Raw genomic sequence first — 19,463 nt, forward strand, 5'->3', positions numbered from 1 at the left:
GCAATCGGGAGGCTGAGGCAGGAGAATCACTTGAACGGAGGAGGCAGAGGTTTCAGTGAGCCCAGATTGCGCCACTACGCTCCAACATGAGCAAAAGAGTGACTGAGACTCCATCTCAAATAAATAAATAAATAAATAAATAAATAAATAAATAAATAAATAGAAAAAGAAAAAAGATAAAGAAAATCAATAGAATGCACGAGAGACCTGGTGTGAAGGACAGTGTGGAAGTGACGCTGTGTGGATGGAGGAAAACGACTTCCCCATCAGATGGTGCCTCCGTGTGTGTGGGGGATGGGGGGACACAGCCGTGCACATGAGTGTGGTGAGCACTCTTTGGAGCCAAACCTGGGTGTGAGCTTGGCTGCACTAGCTGCCCTCGTAACGTGGACAAGGTGACTGTTTGTAAATCAGGGGTGATCTATTGGGGGAGGCGGTAGGGAACAAGGAGAAGAATCAGCAGGCGACTGTAGGAACCCAGGCCAGAGCTGACTGTGAGCTGGACTCATGGGTAACAGAGGAAAGAGTGGGTCATATTTAGTTTTGAGAACTATGTTGGCAAGGCAGGGCAGTCAGGTGTGTGGTTTTGCTGTGGGAAGTGAGGTAGAGGGAGGTATCGAAGATGATGCCTGGATTAACGCTGGAGCAACCACGCAGGGTGGAGGAAGCTAACTTTCAGATTAAATAGCCTCAATGGGAGATTCTTGTAGACACCCAGATGGAAATAGTAATCGAGCATGTGCTGTGCTTGTATAGGTCAGAGGAGAGGTGTGTGTCTGGGGACACACATGTGGAAGTAGCGACCGCACTTCAGATGCATTTACAGACGGAGAGGAAATGCCGGCTCCTAGAGAGAGAGGGCAGTGGGGAGCCTCCTTCTCCATTCAGACAAATGATGGACGTGAGACGCTGATCTAACACTGCACATGGAGTACTGGATAAACAGGCCCGCCAGGGAGCAAACGCTTATCAGGGAAATAAAGGTGAAGCATAGTTGGTGATGTGTTTGGGGCATATTGTGTATGTTAAAAGACAGATTGAAGAGGATACTGGAGAGACATGGGGAAGTCATTGAAGGTTTTGAACTGGGATTGGGGAAATAGTGAATAAAGTATTTAATAATACAGTATTATACAGGTGGACTAGAAATGGAGAGACCATAGCAACAAAGATCTTGAGCAAGTCATGTAAGGAGTTGAGCTTTCGGCTAACAAGAGCTTGGATTAATGTAACTGCAGAGGAAACACAAAGACGTGACGGATATGGAAAGAATTTGGGAGGAAGAGAGGTAGGATGTGCTGAGAAGTTGTTGGGGACGGATAGCCACAGTGAACACAAACTGGTTTGGTTACAACGTACTGCCTCTCCTTAACTCAGCCTGATCTTCCATGTTCCCTAAGAGGTTCCTCCGAGGAGATTAAAATGTGTAATCTTTAATATCAATTCTGTTATTACCTGATATAACATTTGCCACATTAGCAGCTTCCTGCATTGCCTGATTGTATGTGTCTGACGTAGGAAACTAAAACAAACAAATAAGCAAAAAAGAAAAAAAAAACGACAATAGTGCAGCTAGTGATTGTAGTTCTTTCTTGCAATTTGAGCATTTTGTATTTTTGTGTTGTTTTTCATATTTTCTGAAATTTGAAGTTGAAAGAATGTCCCCACTAGTAACAATGTAAACATGCAACTTTTAAGGAATGGGGAATAAATGTATTTGGGAAAGTCAAAGAAAACCAAGAAACAAAGTAATGTGCACCTGCAGAGATGCGTGGGTTATAGAGGAGAAAACATCCACATTCAACAACTGAGCGCTCTTGTAAAATTAAAAGGTTATAAAAGCTATGATGAGGTGCATCCGTACTTCAATTTGTTCAAGTCACGTAGATTTATTTCTATAAATAGTCCTATTAGGTGAATTCATTTCTAAGTTTTTATATGTGTATTTGTATGCATGTTTATTCATTTGTTTTTGCATTGGAACATATTTACAACTTTTTAAAGTGTTGAAACCTAAACTATCAATGATAAGAGTAGAAACTTTATGCACACATTTTTGTTTCAGTTATTTAAATGTATCATTCCTAAAAAGATTCATGCCTAAAAGAAGGACAAAATATTTCTTGACCAAAAACCCAGAGTGGTCAGAAACATAGTAAATGATAATAATTCATGGGTATAATGTGTGGTGTGTTTTGTTCTTATAACTACAGTTTTGTTTTATGTTATATGTTATCACAAGACTGTTGTTGGATGGTTCCTCAAAAACATCCAGGGTCCTAGATGTTCTACAATAGGTGAGGGCTGACTGACTCAGAGATTAGTTTTTCTCTTCAAAATGGAACCACTGAGATGAAAATCTTAATAATTATAATAATAATAAAAAGCAACCGACTTTCCCTGCTAGCTCTTGACAGCAAGCAGGCCCTTGGGATGCCATTGTGCTAGGATCACCACATTTGTCTGAAGAGCAAACATCCCAGGAATAGGACAGCTTGGATTTCCATATGGAGCTCCCAGACATGGCCTTGTGGATGCCTATGGCTCTAATCCAGACGTAGAGGGAAAACAGGAAGGAAAAATGCAAACCAGATGATCCCCATCTAAAACGTAAGAATCTTTGAGGCAATCCCCATAGGCTCAAATTATGAGACAGCCAATGACTATTTAGAAAAAAGTGAGGATGTTAAATCCTTTCTTAAGGATTGATAATGCATGCCAATAAAGGATACCTTTTCTTAAGTTTGTATTGTGTAATCTGATCAATTACAATTAAAGATATCTTAAAAATCTTTACTAAGATGTTTAGATAAGAACATAAGGCAACGAATTCAGACTTTCCAAAAGCGTCACTCACTAATCCCTAGGTAATCATCCGAGAAAATAAAAAGAACATTGTATGAGTTTTTTCCCTACAATTTAGAAGGCACTTGCGGAGCTGCACTCTGATGTTGTCTTCTGACCCATCATTCTTGATATATTTAATGGAGGTGTGTGTCTCAGGTAAAGGATTCCTGCAAAGCCATCTTGCAATTTTAAAGCTCTCAGTTGCCTCAGTTTTATACATAATTGCAGAGCAAACACCCCAAAGACAAAAGCCATTTAGATGTGTGAGCCAGTGAGTAAATTCAAAGGGATGGGCAGAGATAAAATCTTTGAAAATTATTTTTCGACCCCCATCTTTTTTTAATTAACTGATGCCTCATTCATAAATGTTTACTCTTTAATTATGTACTACAAAAAGAAGCACAGCTATACCTTCCCCTCTCTGCACTCTGAGCTGCAACGAGCTGTTCATTTCTTTCTGTCATCCTTACCATTATATATGCTCAATAAGCAATTGCTGATTGAATGAATCAACTAGCTTGGAAGGAGATAAGTCCCTTTTGTAGTACACAGAACTGGAAATCAGAAAGCTAGATTACAGTCTAAGCTCTGTCTTATAAAATGGGTGATACTGAAACACTTATTTTAATTTACCTCAGTTGACACCTTTATAAAATGTGTAAAAGAAGAATGCTTACCACACACGGGTGTTATAAGAATTAAACAGACCACACATGAATGTTGTATACATATACGCTAAATAAAGCATCTTTCATTAAAGGGGGTTGTAATAATTTGTGCCAATTAAGAAAGATTTAGATTCCCTTTGAATGTCTTGTTGCCCCTGGTGTGTTCAGATTCACCTCAAGACAGAAAGTCAGAGGACTACTCAGTGCAATAAGATTCTAGTAACACTCAGATTGATTAACTTATGTTGGAAATAAGCTATCTGCAACATAGGGATTCAAGTAAAAAACTTTAAAAGATGTTCTTGTTTAAGACAGTGAATTTTAGCCCTTGGAATTCAGAAAGAACATTCAACATAAGGTTAATACTTAAAAAACAAATTCAGTGTAGTTGTCAAATTCTGGGTAAGTACGAACATTAGTTTTAGCATGATTACAAATGCTGTGGGTGGGTTATGTTTGCCCTGTGTATTGTTTCAGACAACGTTCTATTACACTACTGTGTGACTACGTCTATCCATGGGGCTTCATCAGCTGAATATTTGGAAGAAAAAGAGCAAAATATGAAGGTAAAATTAATTTCTGTTTGATCATGATATGTTCTTATTTTTTAGAATCTGTGGATCAGATGGAAATGAACTCTGTAAAGAGTGATTTGCATGAGTTCATATAATTTTTGTTCAGGCACACAGAATGCTCGCTTAAAGTTCTTGTTAAAATATCTCAACAATAAAGGCTGAATTAAGATGATTTTTCACTGATCAGATTTCATATAAAACCCTTGTAAATTAGAATAACATGTTTTGCAGCTTTAGAATAAAGCTAATTTCAACACAATTCTATACACATACTTTGAATAGAATCTAATTATATTACAATAAATACAATGTGCTTCAGATGTAATGGCATCAGAACAAAAGGCAAGTAATTTGGAACAAGAACTTCATAAAGTATCACACTGAGAAATAAATGCACATCATAATAGTGTTGATCTTCACTCTTTTTTTCTACAAAATTTAATTTTCCAAAATGGGTTTGTCATTTTTTTCAGGGTCATGTTACATAATATGTGCAACATGCATCGCACACATATTGTTCCATGTTGGAAGTTGTCTAGTTCCTGTGTTTTAGTTTTAGGCCAGTTACCCAGCTGCGAAGTCAACCACAGAGAGCTGAGAAAGTGGATTCAGTCAGTGGATTCGGCCTGAAAGATTGGGAACTCAACACCCTCTCTAAGGTTCAAGTAAGTGAATGTAGTGAAACACCCCATTTCTACATATTGGTGGTTTTTAATTCTCCACTGTCTTACGGCAAATAAAATTTCTCATCTCTGTAGCACCTACTCTAAGTTTCTTTCCATTCAGCAATATTTATCCCTTCTGCTCTCCTTTGTCAGACAGGGATAGAATTGCAGTCATTACTAATAAGAAGAGAATGTCATAAAAAGTTGTCTCTTCTCATCCCTAAGGCTATGCCATAAATCTTGCTCACTCATTCATTTATTCCCTTCCAGAATGCACTGAGGACCAACTGTGGATTAGAACCAGTATTAGAGACTGGGATACAACACAGAAAAAATGTTAAAACTGTTTTACAATTTTCAAAGAGGTAAGAATACAAATGAACTCTCTTAGACTCCAAACAACTCTTCATCTGAATTAATAACAAATGTGGATGCATGTGACACATCTGTTTTTTTCTTCTTCATTCTAGACATGATTTCCATCTGTTTTTTTCTTTTTTTGTCCATCTCTGCTACCAGTGGATTCCTTCTTTCAGCCCCCAACCATGCATAAGTCTTATTTATCTGAACACACACACATACACACACACACACACACGCACACAAACACACACACACACGATTTCTAATTCTTTCCCTCTTCAAGTATCTTTCTTTGTTCTGTTACTTCCATCACCTCTATACTTATAATCTCTACTGAATTACATGAAGGAGCTATACTCACTTTCTCCCATTTTCAACATCTGTTCAGTCATAAAACCTGGCATTCACGCCTCACCTCCTATCGCTTACCTGAAGCTGCTTTCTAAAGCCTGGCAATGCAACCACTCAGTTCTAACATACCCTTCCTAAGCCTCCAGCAATCCTCTTCCACAGTGCTCCTTGCAGCCTTCAATGCTGTTCACTATGGATTGTGCCATTATGAGAACCTTTGTGAACAAATTGAAGTACAGTTTAAGGCATGGCATATATCAATCAATCAAAATGTTCTTCAAAACCATCCCCCAATTAAAAAAAAAAAAACCTCACTTTCTTGGGTTCAGAATAAACCAATGCAGTCTGCTTATTTAAATACAAACAAAGAAACAAAACCTCTCCTTTTCTTTTGGGACTTTACTTGCTTTCTCCCCTCCTTAAAACTAGAACCTCTTCCTGAGTTAATCTCCCAGCCACTTCCCTTATGATAGTACTGGGAAGGCTACTTTAAATCCCTGATTGTATCCACATCTTGCTCCCCTAGAACATCCTTCTTTTCTGTTTATTTAAGTTTTAGTTGTACTGGGAACCAGTTCAGGCATGGAGACTTTTCTAACAAAAAATCAACAACAACAACAATAGTGAATAAAGATATTCATTTATTTTACTTCCTAATACAGTTGTCTAAACTCTCATTCATTTATTTTCATTTTTTATGACTTCCAGAAGAAGATATAATGTAATAACATGAGCATGCACTTTAGAATCCAAGAAATCTGGGTTAATCCAGACTCCTACTTGCTGGCTTTCTGACTCCGGGGAAATTACTTACTTTTCCCAATACCTTGGTTTTTATGTGTGTAAAATGGGGCATATACTACCACTACCTTTGGGAAGGATGAGGATTAAATGAGATTATATAGTCTCTAGCATACAGATGGAAAACAGTAGGCATGCATTTAATTGTCATAGTCTTCATCCTTTTTGTATCTTATTAATATCTTTTACCAAATGAAACCTTCACCAAATGAATGCCTCATGACTTCTAGATTCTGGCAGCATTCCTCCACCACCCATCTCCTTCCACTTTCCCTGTGCCTAGTCAGCCAACTACTCTGTAGCCTGTTCAAAGCAGCATCAAATTCACTATCCTTTTGTCTCCAAATGTTGCTTAACTTTTCTAAGCCTTAGTCTCATCAACTATAAAATGGATTAAAAATGGGTATCTTATAGAAGTGTTGAAGGATCAAATCAAAGAATGTATAAAGAGAATAGCATCACCTGGCAGGTGGTAAGAGCTCAAAATATACAGTTTCCACGGTGATAATGGGGATAAGTATGTCCATCATTTTGATGATGGAAAAAGGGTGCTGAAATTGCCATTCACACTGGGAGACTCTTCAATTTTTTTCCTCATAAACTTCCACACTGCTGTTCTACGGAGCTGCGGGGGACTGCATAAATGAAGTCATCAATCTTACCTTTAGAGTATGGTGCCAAAAAATAAAAAGTTAAAAGTTAAACACGTATAAACTGTAAAAGCAAGAGCCTCAGAGACTTAAAAATATATGTTAGAAAGCCTCCACTTATACAAGAAATAAAGAACACAAAGTGGTGTATATGGAGGTGGAAATGCTAAGAACCCAGAGTGTTGTCTGCAATCACTCCATCAGCACAATACTGAAATCTGAACTGCGTAGTCCTAGAAATTCCCAATCCATGCGGCCTGTGATTGCAGAACGATGCAAAGGCAGATGATGCCAGAGACGAGACGGCGCTGGGTTCAGAACTATGCATCTACCGGTTAACCTGCGAATAATCTTTTAAGGGCCTCAGCAGGACACTTAAGAACCACTCTATACTGTCTACGAGTCCATCTGTATACATCTATGTGCTTACATACACGTATGAATTCTTGGTTTTCCTTTTGTTTTTTGCTGTTTCTCCCCTGAGGTTAACTCATTGCAACCCTTTGGTGTTGTTCTAAACTCCCATGTTAAAGAGTTTCACTTGAACAGCTATGGAAGGAAAGACAGGGCAAATGGGCAGCCCTAACCAATACCACATTCCATCTGGGGCCCTGACAACAATCCCACTCAGGTTGGTTGGGCAGGTGAATATTTTCATTGGCTGCACAGTTACCCTTGTGCTCTGACACTGTCAAAATAAAAGGTCTCCATGGTGCAGCTGTCCTCAGTCACCCTGCAGTCACCAAATATGCAGACCAGGAAACATACCTAAAAAATTATGGATGTGTAGGGAGTTTCTTAATTTTATAGAAGTACATTTTAAAATATTCCAACCCAAATGTAGGAAGACCCTCTGAAGTACCTTGGCTCATTTTAAAAGTCTTTCCAAATAGAATGTTGAATTTATGAAAGTGATGGTAACCAAATGATTGAGTAATCAAACCACATTCCAGAGGAGAAAAGCAAACTGGGCCAATGATAAGTGAAAGCTTTTGCTTAGGACAGCAAATGCTGAGTACAGAAGTCTGTGAGTTCAAAGTGAATGGAGAATTACTCACTCCGCACATCTTCTGAACTAAATCTGAAAATTCAAATTGCAATTGCCCATCATCTTGTTAACAACTACTATCTCTCCTAATAATGTACACCATTTTCCCAGTGGACTTGCTGTTAGAGCTTCTAATAGAGAAAGGAGGACTCTTGAATCCCATGGTGTTGGGGGCTGGAAACCTGGCAATAGCTGAGGGATTACTGTTTCAGATACGCAGAAATCCCAAGTCAGTCTTCTGATATCAGCAAGTTTTACCTGTGCTGCACTAATTTCTGAAGTAATGCTCATTGAAACAAATAAGAAATATATAAAAACAAAAACAACCTCAAATCATGTAAATGACTTACTGGTTTTGTTTTTCTGTGTTACATGATTTATTCTCTTCTTTTGCAATTTAGGACTCATGCTCCTTGTCCTTCTGTAATGTTTTGTTTTTAGATATGTTATACTTTACACATTATAAGGAAGATCAGAGAAATCATGATCTTAGCTTTTTCTATTAATTTTAAGCAAATATGTAGAATTTTTGCTTTGTTTTTCCTTGCAAGAGAAACTTGACATTGTTAACTTCGTAAGGTTAACCCCTCTGGAGAATATTCTCCCTGTTTCTGTCATAATAGATTTAAGAAAGTCCTTGGTCAGTTTCAGGCAGATATCAATTCTGTCACTTGAGGGGCAGAATTCTTTGAAAACTCAGCGACAATGGGGAGGCTTATGGTCACTGAAATGTCAGCTTATCACAGGAGGCTGACTCCCAGGCCTGAAATAATTCAATCTAATGTAACTCATATCTACTCAAATGCCTCCTGTTCTTGGCCTTTTAAATGTTTTTTTGCTGTAAAACTTTAAATACTCCAATATTCAGGACATTTACTGATAATGTTCTCCTAAAATGTATCTAAAAGATTTTAGACAAGATATTGGAAGCAGATGTTTTTGAATTTAATTAGTCCAGGACAACAAAAGGAAGATGATTTTTCTCCTTCAGCAGTTGTGAGCAGCCCGCATTCATATCCTGCTTGATATCAGGAAGGAATCTATCCTGAGAACCAGCGCCCTTAACTCTGCAGTCTAAAGGTAATAGCAAAGTGCTGAGTGCTGGAGTCACACATTTACCTTAAAAATAAGTGACAAATTCCCTGACAACTTTAACACGTGCAGAGCCAGCAAATAAAAATATTTGTATTCTAAACTTTTTTCTCTTTGACATTGTGAGTTGACTCAGCGGGTCAGAGAATTATGTTACGTGGTTGTACCCTTGCTTTTGAGCTCCAGACAGGTCTATAAAGCGGATTCTATCTCTGAACACGAGTTAACAGTTATTTTGCAAAGTAGCCACAACTGTGAGCCAGTCAGCACAAAACCAGTAACAGCACCATTTTCTAACAAAAAGGTAAATATATATAATTATATACATATAAATCTATATTGATGATCAGTGTATACATACATTATATATATCATACTGACAGTATGACGTGTGTGTGCATATACACACACTGATCATCAATATTCTCCAGAGTAGAAAAAAGTTGGTTTTGAATTCCAGATCTCCAATGATTTTCAGAGAACCATTGGCCAAATTCTCTATCTTTTCTAAACCTTGGCTTTTTTGTCTGTTAAAAAAGGGTATCATAACATCTGCATGATTATTTTAAAAAGGGTTTTACATATAAATAAACATATAAATATATATAAATGTAAATATATATACACACATGTAAAACTGCATCAAAGTTTGATACGATGGATACGAAAAATGTTGGATTCATATTCAGATATTTTCATGTAAACACTTGTGTAGTCTTAAGGATCTTTAAGTCTCATTAGGTATCTGATATGCCACATTTTTACATGATTATAAACTGGAGTGAATGCTTAAAACCCATGATAAGATTTCCTTTATCCAAGACTTGATAGTAGGAAAAGCTGAAACTTCTTATATTACAAAAGTTACCTGCTTCAAAACACAATGACAGAAAGGGTAAATTCCATGACAGCCTCTTCATAAAATGCTCTAACTCCCTGGTAGCATTGTCTGTTGCCATATCTCTTGCAGTTAATATTTGTTCTCTGCAGGTTCCCAGGGCCAAACAGCTTTGTGCCTGTGTTGCAACATTCACTCCTCAAACCCTGGGCTGCAGACGCGTGAGCTCCTGATGTTCTAGGAGTGCCCCAACTCCACACCTGCACAGGCCTGTCCCTGCCCCAGCCTGGCCCTTCTGGGCATTACTCAACTACTGAAATAGGTTCTCCCTCAAGACACACAAAATGATCAAGATTGACCTGCCCCACAGAAGCAGAGTGTTGATTCAGTCCCTGGTCTGCAGCAGTTACTGTCCTTGATTTTCACTGGAATTTAGTTCATACTCTAGGGTCATAGTGTGTGTGAATGTACTTGAGTGCAGATACACATAGAGACATAGATACATAATGATTTATCTCACTCCATCTTTTCTTTTGAGTTCTAAGCACCCATGTGCAAGGACTGGTGTTCTCCACGTGAGTGCTTAGAACACAAAAGGCATTAAGATTGCACAGTGTGAAAAAATGCACAGGGCAGTACTACACACACACGTGTGCACACATGCACACACACACACATGCGCACACGCATGCACACACACACACACACATGATATGTGCATTGAATGTATTTGACTCTATTGAATTTTCTTGCTTTCATGGATTGAGGCCCCACCCTCCCACACCCTAAATTTGCAACTTTTCAAAGCCACTTTTCTGTTAAACTGTAAATAAATGAATTGATCACTGCATGAGAACGGTCTGAATTAGAGTGTCTGGAATTAGGCTGGTTGGTCATACATGGGAAAGAGCTGAGCCACAGACTACTAAACCAGCACATTTCCAGGCGGTTTAACACAATAGCTGGCAACAGTCCCAAGAGGAACTAGGTCAGAGCCCGGGGAAAAGCACAATCCGGCTTTCCGTTTCCCAGGAACTGTTGGCTATTTGCTGACCTTTACGAAGAGTGTCTTTCAATGTTTCCTTGAGATCAAAGCCTCTGAGTGCTTAGCCTTACATTTTTAGGTATTAGTTTTTCTTTTGTATCCATTAAGATCAATCCCACTGTGAGTGAGAATTACAGGACAGTAGTTTAAACATGCTTGCTCACAGCAGCTGCCAATTCGATCATAATAGAACAGTTTCACATTAAAAAAAAAGCAATTCAATTAAAAACTACATTATAGAAATGCTAAGGGCCTAATTCCAACTAAAGGCAGCAATGAAATTTAAAGTAAAGACAGCAAGTGAGTGTTTTAATGTGTTCTTAGCTCCCTACATGTAATACACAATCACTAATAACATACAACTGAAAATTAGATATCCACTGCGTGGGTGCCATACATCCTAAGATTATTCCAAGGGCAGAAACAGCTCACATAATGTCAAAGGAAACCCTAAATATTGATCAACGGCCATATTCAATTGTAAGGTGGAATTTTCATTTTAACTTCATTTCATTGCTTTAGTGATCTTAATCGTGTAACACTTTTGAAATGCTTTTATGTTTATATGTACTTTAGACATATAACTATGAATAAGAAGGTGTTTATAGAAAAGTATTTTTAGGAAAGAGCATGGACATTGGTTAAATTCATTAATGATGTATTCATTCAGTAAATAATTATATACTGAGGAAACTATGTTCCAGAGATGGTTCTACGCTTCATTAATCTTATTTCCTGCTGGATGCAGACAATTAAAAAATATGACAAATAAGCAAATTCATTGTCTATTAGTAGGTGATGAGGGCTACAGCAGAAGAGGAAACAGGGAAAGCAAAGGGGATTGGAGTAGCAGGTGGAACGTGGTTTCCGATCCCATTAGCAGGTTTACCTGTCATATTAGCCTAGGTTGGGCTACCCCATGGCAAGATCAACCCACAGCTTTCTGGATCGTAGTAAACATAAGCTTATTTGTCACTCAAGAGGCTCCTCTACAGCGTTGACAAGTGTTCTTTCCACTGTGTTATTTGTCACCCCTTCTGCTGAGGCCATGACCCTCTGAGCTTCCCGGGACACCAGAGCAGAAAGGACACAGCTCGGCTCTGTGCTGGACCCTGCAGGCTTCAGCCCAAGGTTCAGTTCGTCCTGAATACTTGACCTGAATTAGCCACAAGCCCCAGCTTCACCACAGGAAAATGCAGAGCAGGAGATTGCATCTTCGGGTGTGCCACCATCTCCACTGCATCAAGGTAGGCTAGATTTTAGGGGTGCCAGGCAGGAGGAAGAGCTATACAGAGTCTCTGAGGCAGGACAACCCTTGTGGGTGGAGGCAAAGTGACCATGGATTTATTACATGTGTCTCTGGTGAGGACAGACCACCGTCTGTGCCTGATGGACACCCGGAGATCTACGAGAGGAATCCAGCATTGCGTCAGGGAGTGATCTATAAACTTCCGAACAGGATAAACACAAGTATTAATGTATGCGTTTCTGTGGGTGGGAAAATACGTTAGAGCTTCCCTGAAATTCTAAAAGGAAGTATCCATGATACCTATATTTTTTAAGTCAAAATAAAGCATTCAATTACAATGCTGCATAACTGATCTGGTAAATATTATACAAGTAATTTCCATATCAAATTCTATAGAATTTTACACACCAAACTCTCAGCTTTCATTCTCTCTGCATTGCTCTTGAGTAAACCTGTTCAATAGAAACAGAATGAAAGCCTCCTGTGACATTTTAAATTTAAGAGAAGCCACATTAAAAAACTAAAAATGTGAGTTAAAAATTAAAGGTGAATTAATTTTACGAATATATTTTATTCACCAAAATATATCCAAAATGTGATGTTGATAGGTATTCACTATAAAAATAGTAAAATATTTTCTTTATTTCATACCAAGTCTTTAAGATCTGATGTGCGTTTTATACACACAGCTCATCTCAAGTTCAACAACAGACCCCGCACAGCTAGTGATCAGCGGCCACAGTGGCTGAGGGCGATGGTCTGGGAGAGCTCAGGTCTACACCAGCACACACTATCCAAAGTCAGAGAGAAAAGAAAAACTGTCCTGCATTTCTTCAACTCAAGTCATGGTTAATATTCAAAAACAAATCAATGGGCTTATTTAAAACCAAAACGCGTTGTGGTTCTCAGTTTCACAGGGAGAAGCTCTACGTCAGAGATTCAGCAGATGGGCTTTAGACGACAATAACAGGAGTGAAAATTTTATGAGAGCTGCCACATATCACGCGGCACATCTCCAAGCAGGCATCCATGTCAACGACAACATGAACAAGGTGATAATGACGACAGAAATGAGGACTAACAACCAAGCGTAGTACTGGTTCTACTACACACAATTCCAATCAACTTCAGAAAACAAATGCAACAAAAAGGCTGAAAAACGCATGCACTACCACAGAGCTAGAAGTAGCTGGCGCCAAAATGGAAACCCAGTTCCAGCTGATTCAAAGTGCTTGCCATTTCAACACGCTGCACTGCCTCACTTAGAACTTCCTGAAATAGACAGGATTTCCATTCAGGAATAAAGCTCCTTACAAAGCCACCTGTAGAGGATAAAGTCCTCTCTATACAAAAATCACTTGCTCCACAGCAGAAAATGTCTTGATACACATCACATTGGTACGGATTTGTTTAAAGCACTAGATAATGATTACAAGTGAAACGGATATTTCAAACAACTAAGAATTCCATGTGTACAGCACTGATTGATATCTGGGCTAATTTTTAAGCTACAAAGTAGCACCTGCTGGCTTCTAATTAGAAGCAAGCGTTTTGTGAATAGCTGGGAGTAGCAGAGACTCAAACTGCATGTACAATGAGCACCACCGAAAGCTCATTTGAAGTACAATCCATCATCTGTGTCCAACATGACAGGGAACCGGGCAGCGCACACGCTCCATCAGATGCTGTGATTAAAGGGAGGGACGCTGCGGTTTGTCACATGACTGCACGAGGCTGTCACCACCTGCTGTTAATAACTGACATGCAATCTGAGCCTGCTTTATAAGAACGAAGAGACAGGCTGCACATTGTCTCTGATGGAAATAGAAGGAATTACTCACTCTTCCATCTTCCTAAATACAAACTAAAACAAATAACATTTTCGTCAAACTTTTGCCCCCTAGGGACTGAAAACTGCAGTAAAAGTAGCATTGACCGGGGAGCTAAGAGAAGTAGAGAGTAAGGGAAAGACAGAAAGACTGCAGGGGAGAATGAGAGACAGAGAGAGAAACAGAGACAGAGAGAGAGAGAAACAGAGACAGAGAGAGAGAGAGAGAGAAAAAGAAAAAGACGGAGGAGGAGGAGGAGGGTAGGGAAGGGGAGAAGACAGAAGAGAGACAGTTTTATTTTTATTAAGTTGTATCAGACTCTATGGGAAACAAATCAAGCTTATTTGAAGTCCTTCGTAAACATTTAATATTTAATTTCTATAGGTTGAGTTGTTTCAAATGCTGTTGCATGATCTCTGGGAAGCCAGTAAACTCATATTACAATTGTAAAAACTGGATGTTGTGTGATGATTCTCCTGGCATGTAAGATCTCACCCCGGATATCTGTATCAAGAACTACTCTCGACCATGTTCATAGCATACGACAAAGTGACTGCCATGTTGTTCATCATTTGCTCATGAAGGGCTCTGCTTTAAAAGCATCAGATTTAGTGGCAAGTGATTGCTCTTATAAACGCAGTTTTAATTTGGTAATTTATTTTGAACCCCAACTGTTTTCACAGAAATCACCATCCACTGATGTGCCATCCCTTTAGATTTCCACAAGGCAACAGCACAGGTTCGCGGCCCGGGAGTCTCAGAAGAGCCCTCTGAAATGCCACCTGACACTTTTGACAAATTATTTTTCCCCTTTTAGAACAGTTAAGCAGACAATACATAAAATAAATGAAGTGCATGCATATCAACTTTTGTTACATTTAGTTTCTAGGCAGCTCATTAAGATCTGAAATATCTTGATTCTAAAGCACAAGCTCGTAAGTAGCACGGCAAAGACCAGCAGAGTTCTGCATAAGCATGCACAACACCAGCCTATCTGCAAGAATTTGTCACTTTAGTGCAAACAGCCAGAAATCATTTAAAAAACTGTGACAAAAAAATCCCATCGCCTTAGAAATTGTCCATTTATGTATAATTTAGAAACTACAGTTTTTCCGAAGTATCTGCAAAGGATTGGTTTCAGGACCCCCATGGATACAAATATCTACAGATTCTCAAGTCCGTCATATAAAATGGCATAGTATTTGCGTATAACTGCAAACATTCTCCCTATATACATTAAATCATCTCTAGATGATTTATAGTACCTAATACAATGTAAATGCTATGTAAATAGTGTTATGCTGTATTATTCATCGAATAATAGCCAGAAAAAAATCCTGAATATTTTCCGTATAGACACAACCATTCATTTTTTTTTTTTCTGAATATTTTTGACCCTTGGTTGTTTGCAGAACACATAGATATGAAGGAGCAGCCATTTTTTTTTCTATATTCCTCAAACTGAGCTATCATTTTCACAAATAAAATCTTATTTCAGAGATTTACTAGGCATATAATATAGTGACCTAGCAAAAAAAAAAGAATCTTAATCACGGTCAAAGTTTCATCTATTTGGGAATTCAGTACCACACCATTAAATATGTAACCCTACTTTACAATCCCATACATGGTGTGCATGACTAAGTAAACTTGTTGGCAGTAGTCACTGAAGTTTTCAGGCAAAACTGACCATCATTTCCCAGTCAATGTCAGGAACTACGCAGGAGCATTTGCCTTTGGATGTTGTTGGAATTGAAAGCTCTAGACAACATCATTGGCAACCTTGTAAGTTTGTTGTCCATTATCATTAAATAATTTTCAAGATACTCCGAGGCATATGATGCTATGAAAAATCTTAAAACAACTATGTCTTATTTTTAAAGTGTCACGTAACATAAGACAGTTTGATTTCTGTGGTCATTGACTGAGAGACTAAACAAAAAGGGTGTTACCATAAATTTTTAAAACAGAGTAAGATAAAAATAAGGGAGAGGTCCAAGACAGTCATTGTGCTTTTTCTCATAATGAAGTTCTTTTCCAGGCAATTTGGGCACAGAAAATGAAATCAGATCATGACCATTTGGTGAATAATACTCTATGAAAAAGTCCAACGACTAAGTAGAACCATAGAACCATGCTGTGTTAACTAAAATGATTAAGATAAACTGTGCCCAGGCTAGACTGAAACTTGAAGTCACCCAATGATCACGTGGAATAATAAGCTTTCCTCCAGCCTGGAAATAATGGTGGAGTTGGAAAAGTGTCTTAGAATAATAAGGTTTAAATATGCAAACCTGCCACTTCATCTGGATCACATATCTAAAGAATAAAATTTAAAATCTAGAGAATATAGACATGAAATAAAACTAAACAAGACTGAAAGCTTGGCAACGAAACAAGAATAAGTCAGGATATACTGTGAGAAGCAATTTTAATTTATTTATCCACCATTTCCCAGGAACTTGTGAATTTTTTGCCTCTAACTTTAGCCTATGGCTATGTATGTTTTTGATCTAAGGGAAAAGTCAGCCAGCGGAAAGAGTCAGAAATATAGTCCTCTGGAAATCGACATTTTCATTACTTTTCCTTTAAGCCAGATCCCTCTCATACATACTCCAAGAAATCTTAACTTTTCAAATATTATTTTCCCCTAGCGTTTGCAAGTTAAGGATTTTGATTTGTATCTAATTTTTAAACAATTTTCTGACTAGTTTAATTTTTAAGCAGATTTCTGAAAACCATTTTGTACTTTCTCCCTAATATATACCTAATATATACATGTGAGTGTCTGTGTGTGCATGTGTGTGTTTCTGTAAAGTTACGTAAGAAAATGTTTTGCTGCTTATAATTTCAGGGTTTTTTTTTCCCCTTCCTCATGCTCTCAACCATCCTGAGGTTCATGAACTCAGGTTAGAGACATTGAAACGAGAGATATTTTCAAGAATATGTATATTTTTTAATGTTCTGCTTCTATTTTTACTTTTTTAAGGAAATCAGAGACTTTTTTCCTTGAAGAGTACCGAAATATTTTCTTATGTCAAAAGACATAAAGTGAGACAATGACATTCTAGAAGTACTCAGCTGATCAATTAGTAAGTATTACAGTTTCTTTCTCAAATGGAATCTGAGCTGGAACAAGCTCACTGAGAGATGCTCTGCAATCAGGGACTCCCTGCGAAAGGAAATAACTTAATAAACCTTGCACCGCATGGAAAAATCTGGTAGAAATCTAGTATCTTTCAAGGATTCCTTCTACAAAGTTTTGTTTTGCTCTGGTTTGGTTCGTACACTCTAATGATTTCGGACAGAACAGTTTCCCTGTTCCCAATATTACTGTTGATATTTGTGTTATGTTTGTCATCATCTTTTGGTTCCACGTCTTTGCTTTCTATTATCATCAGTCACTTTGTTTTAGATATAGATCAGTGAAATCTTGTGAGAAGAAGAATCAGATGGCTAAAGAAAGCATTTGCCATTGGGAAAAAAGACCTTGGGAAAAGTTTATTGATGAAGTACACATGGAAATAAACAGTATTAAAAATGTATGTATCTTTATTATAGAATGATTTATATTCCTTAGGATATATACCCAGTAATGGGAAAAGTACATGCACGACTATGTTAATTGCACCACTATCCACAATAGCAAAGACATGGAATCCACCCACATGCCCATCATTGATAGACCGGATAAAGAAAATGCAGTTCATATACACCATGGAATACTATGCAGCCATAAAAAGAAAAGAAATTATGTCCTTTGTAGGGATGTGGATGGAGTTAGAAGCCATTATCTTTAGCAAACTTATGCAGGAATCAAAAGACAAACACCACATGTTCTCACTTATAAGTGGGAGCTGAACCGTAGGAACACATGGAAACAGAGAGGGCAACAACACACACTGGGAACTGTTATGGGGCATAGGGTGAGGGAGAGCATCACGATAAATAGCTAATACATGTGGGGCTTGAATCCTAGGTGATGGGTTGATGGGTGCAGCAAACCAACATGGCACATGTTTACCTATGTAAGAAACCTGCACATCCAGCACATGTACCCCAGAACTTAAAATAAATAAAGTATGGCAAAAGCACAGTCTCTGTAATTTTACATACATAGTTTTTTATTGTATTATTTTGTTTATACCAAGTCTTTTAAATGACATGAAATGTATAAAAATCTACTTTATGTTAACATTTGCAATTTAGTCTGAGGCTAGTCTTGAAATAAAAGGAAACTGAACGAACCACATTAGCCCAAAAGATCAGGGGCCCCTTAAAAGTGCTGGGCATCCAGAGCTTAAAAGAGCTGGCCAGTCTATAGCTGCTGAGCCATAATTATCAAGAACCAGTAACACGTCTTTCAGGGGTGTGAATCTCACCTTCTGAGGTTCTTAGAAGGCATCAATGAATGTCTCTGATACACCTTTCTGTGCCTGCTCCCGCACATTTACACAGACTCCACCCTGGCAACGGACACAGGCCTCTGATGAGGCTAGGGCTCCATCGCAGAGAACCCATCCAGGAAGAAAATGCCCTGACAGGGCTGAGCTTGCCAGTAAATATTTAATAAGTAAAAGAGGATGTGCTCCCTCCCCATTCTCCCCTGATTCTTCCACCCTCCTGCCAGTGGAGTGACCCATCCTGAATACAGCAAGTTTGGAAAAGACATCCCAAACTGAACACAGCACGTCCTGCTGTCTCTGTTCCCTCTTCTAGGGAGGCTGACTTCACAGTCTGTGTGTGTATGAGGGCTGGTTCTCAGCAAGCAGGGACCTACCCAGAGTGGATCCTGCCCAAAATCCCACAAACTACAGACAAGCCCCTATATTTATATATGAGGGTTTGGAAGTGATGTGCAGATTTAATTACATGTTTAAAAATATTAAACAATATATCCTTAAATACTCCAGCTTATGGCTCCAAACGTTAACATTTTATACACACAGACATAACTTTTGTTTATGGCTCTTCACTGTATTGCAATTTGCTGATACTGTGTTTTTAAAAATTGAAGGCTTGTAGCAACGTGGCATCAGGCAAGTCTGTTGGAGAGATTTCTCCAACAGTAAGTGCTCACTTCATCCTTCTGTGTTACATTTTGGTAATTCTTTCAACATTTCAAAAGTTGTTGTTATTATATCTGTTATGGTAATCAGTGGTCAATGATCTTTGATGGTATCATTTAAGGTGTTTGGGGGATGCCACAAACCACCCCCATGTAAGACAGTGAACTTAACTGATTAATGTGGTGTGTGTTCTTACTGTTCCACTCATCAGCTGTTCTTTATCTTACTCTCCCTCCTCGGGCCTTCCTAGTCCCAGAGACACAACAATATTGGAATTGGGACAGTTAGAAATCCTACAATGGCTCCTATGTGTTCAATTGAAAGAAAGGATTGCACATCTCTCATTTTAAATCAAACGCTAGAAATGATTAAA

The 19,463-nt window shown here is 38.3% G+C and overlaps 1 protein-coding gene across 2 annotated transcripts in view; it reads right to left on the reverse strand.

The window, feature by feature from the left end:
* The window catches only part of CSMD1 (CUB and Sushi multiple domains 1), a 2,071,408-nt gene that overhangs the window by 1,165,448 nt on the left and 886,497 nt on the right, over positions 1-19,463 (reverse strand). The window lies entirely within an intron of this gene.

The sequence above is a fragment of the Gorilla gorilla genome, chromosome 7 (genome assembly GCF_029281585.2).
Source record: "Gorilla gorilla gorilla isolate KB3781 chromosome 7, NHGRI_mGorGor1-v2.1_pri, whole genome shotgun sequence".
NCBI lineage: Eukaryota > Metazoa > Chordata > Mammalia > Primates > Hominidae > Gorilla > Gorilla gorilla.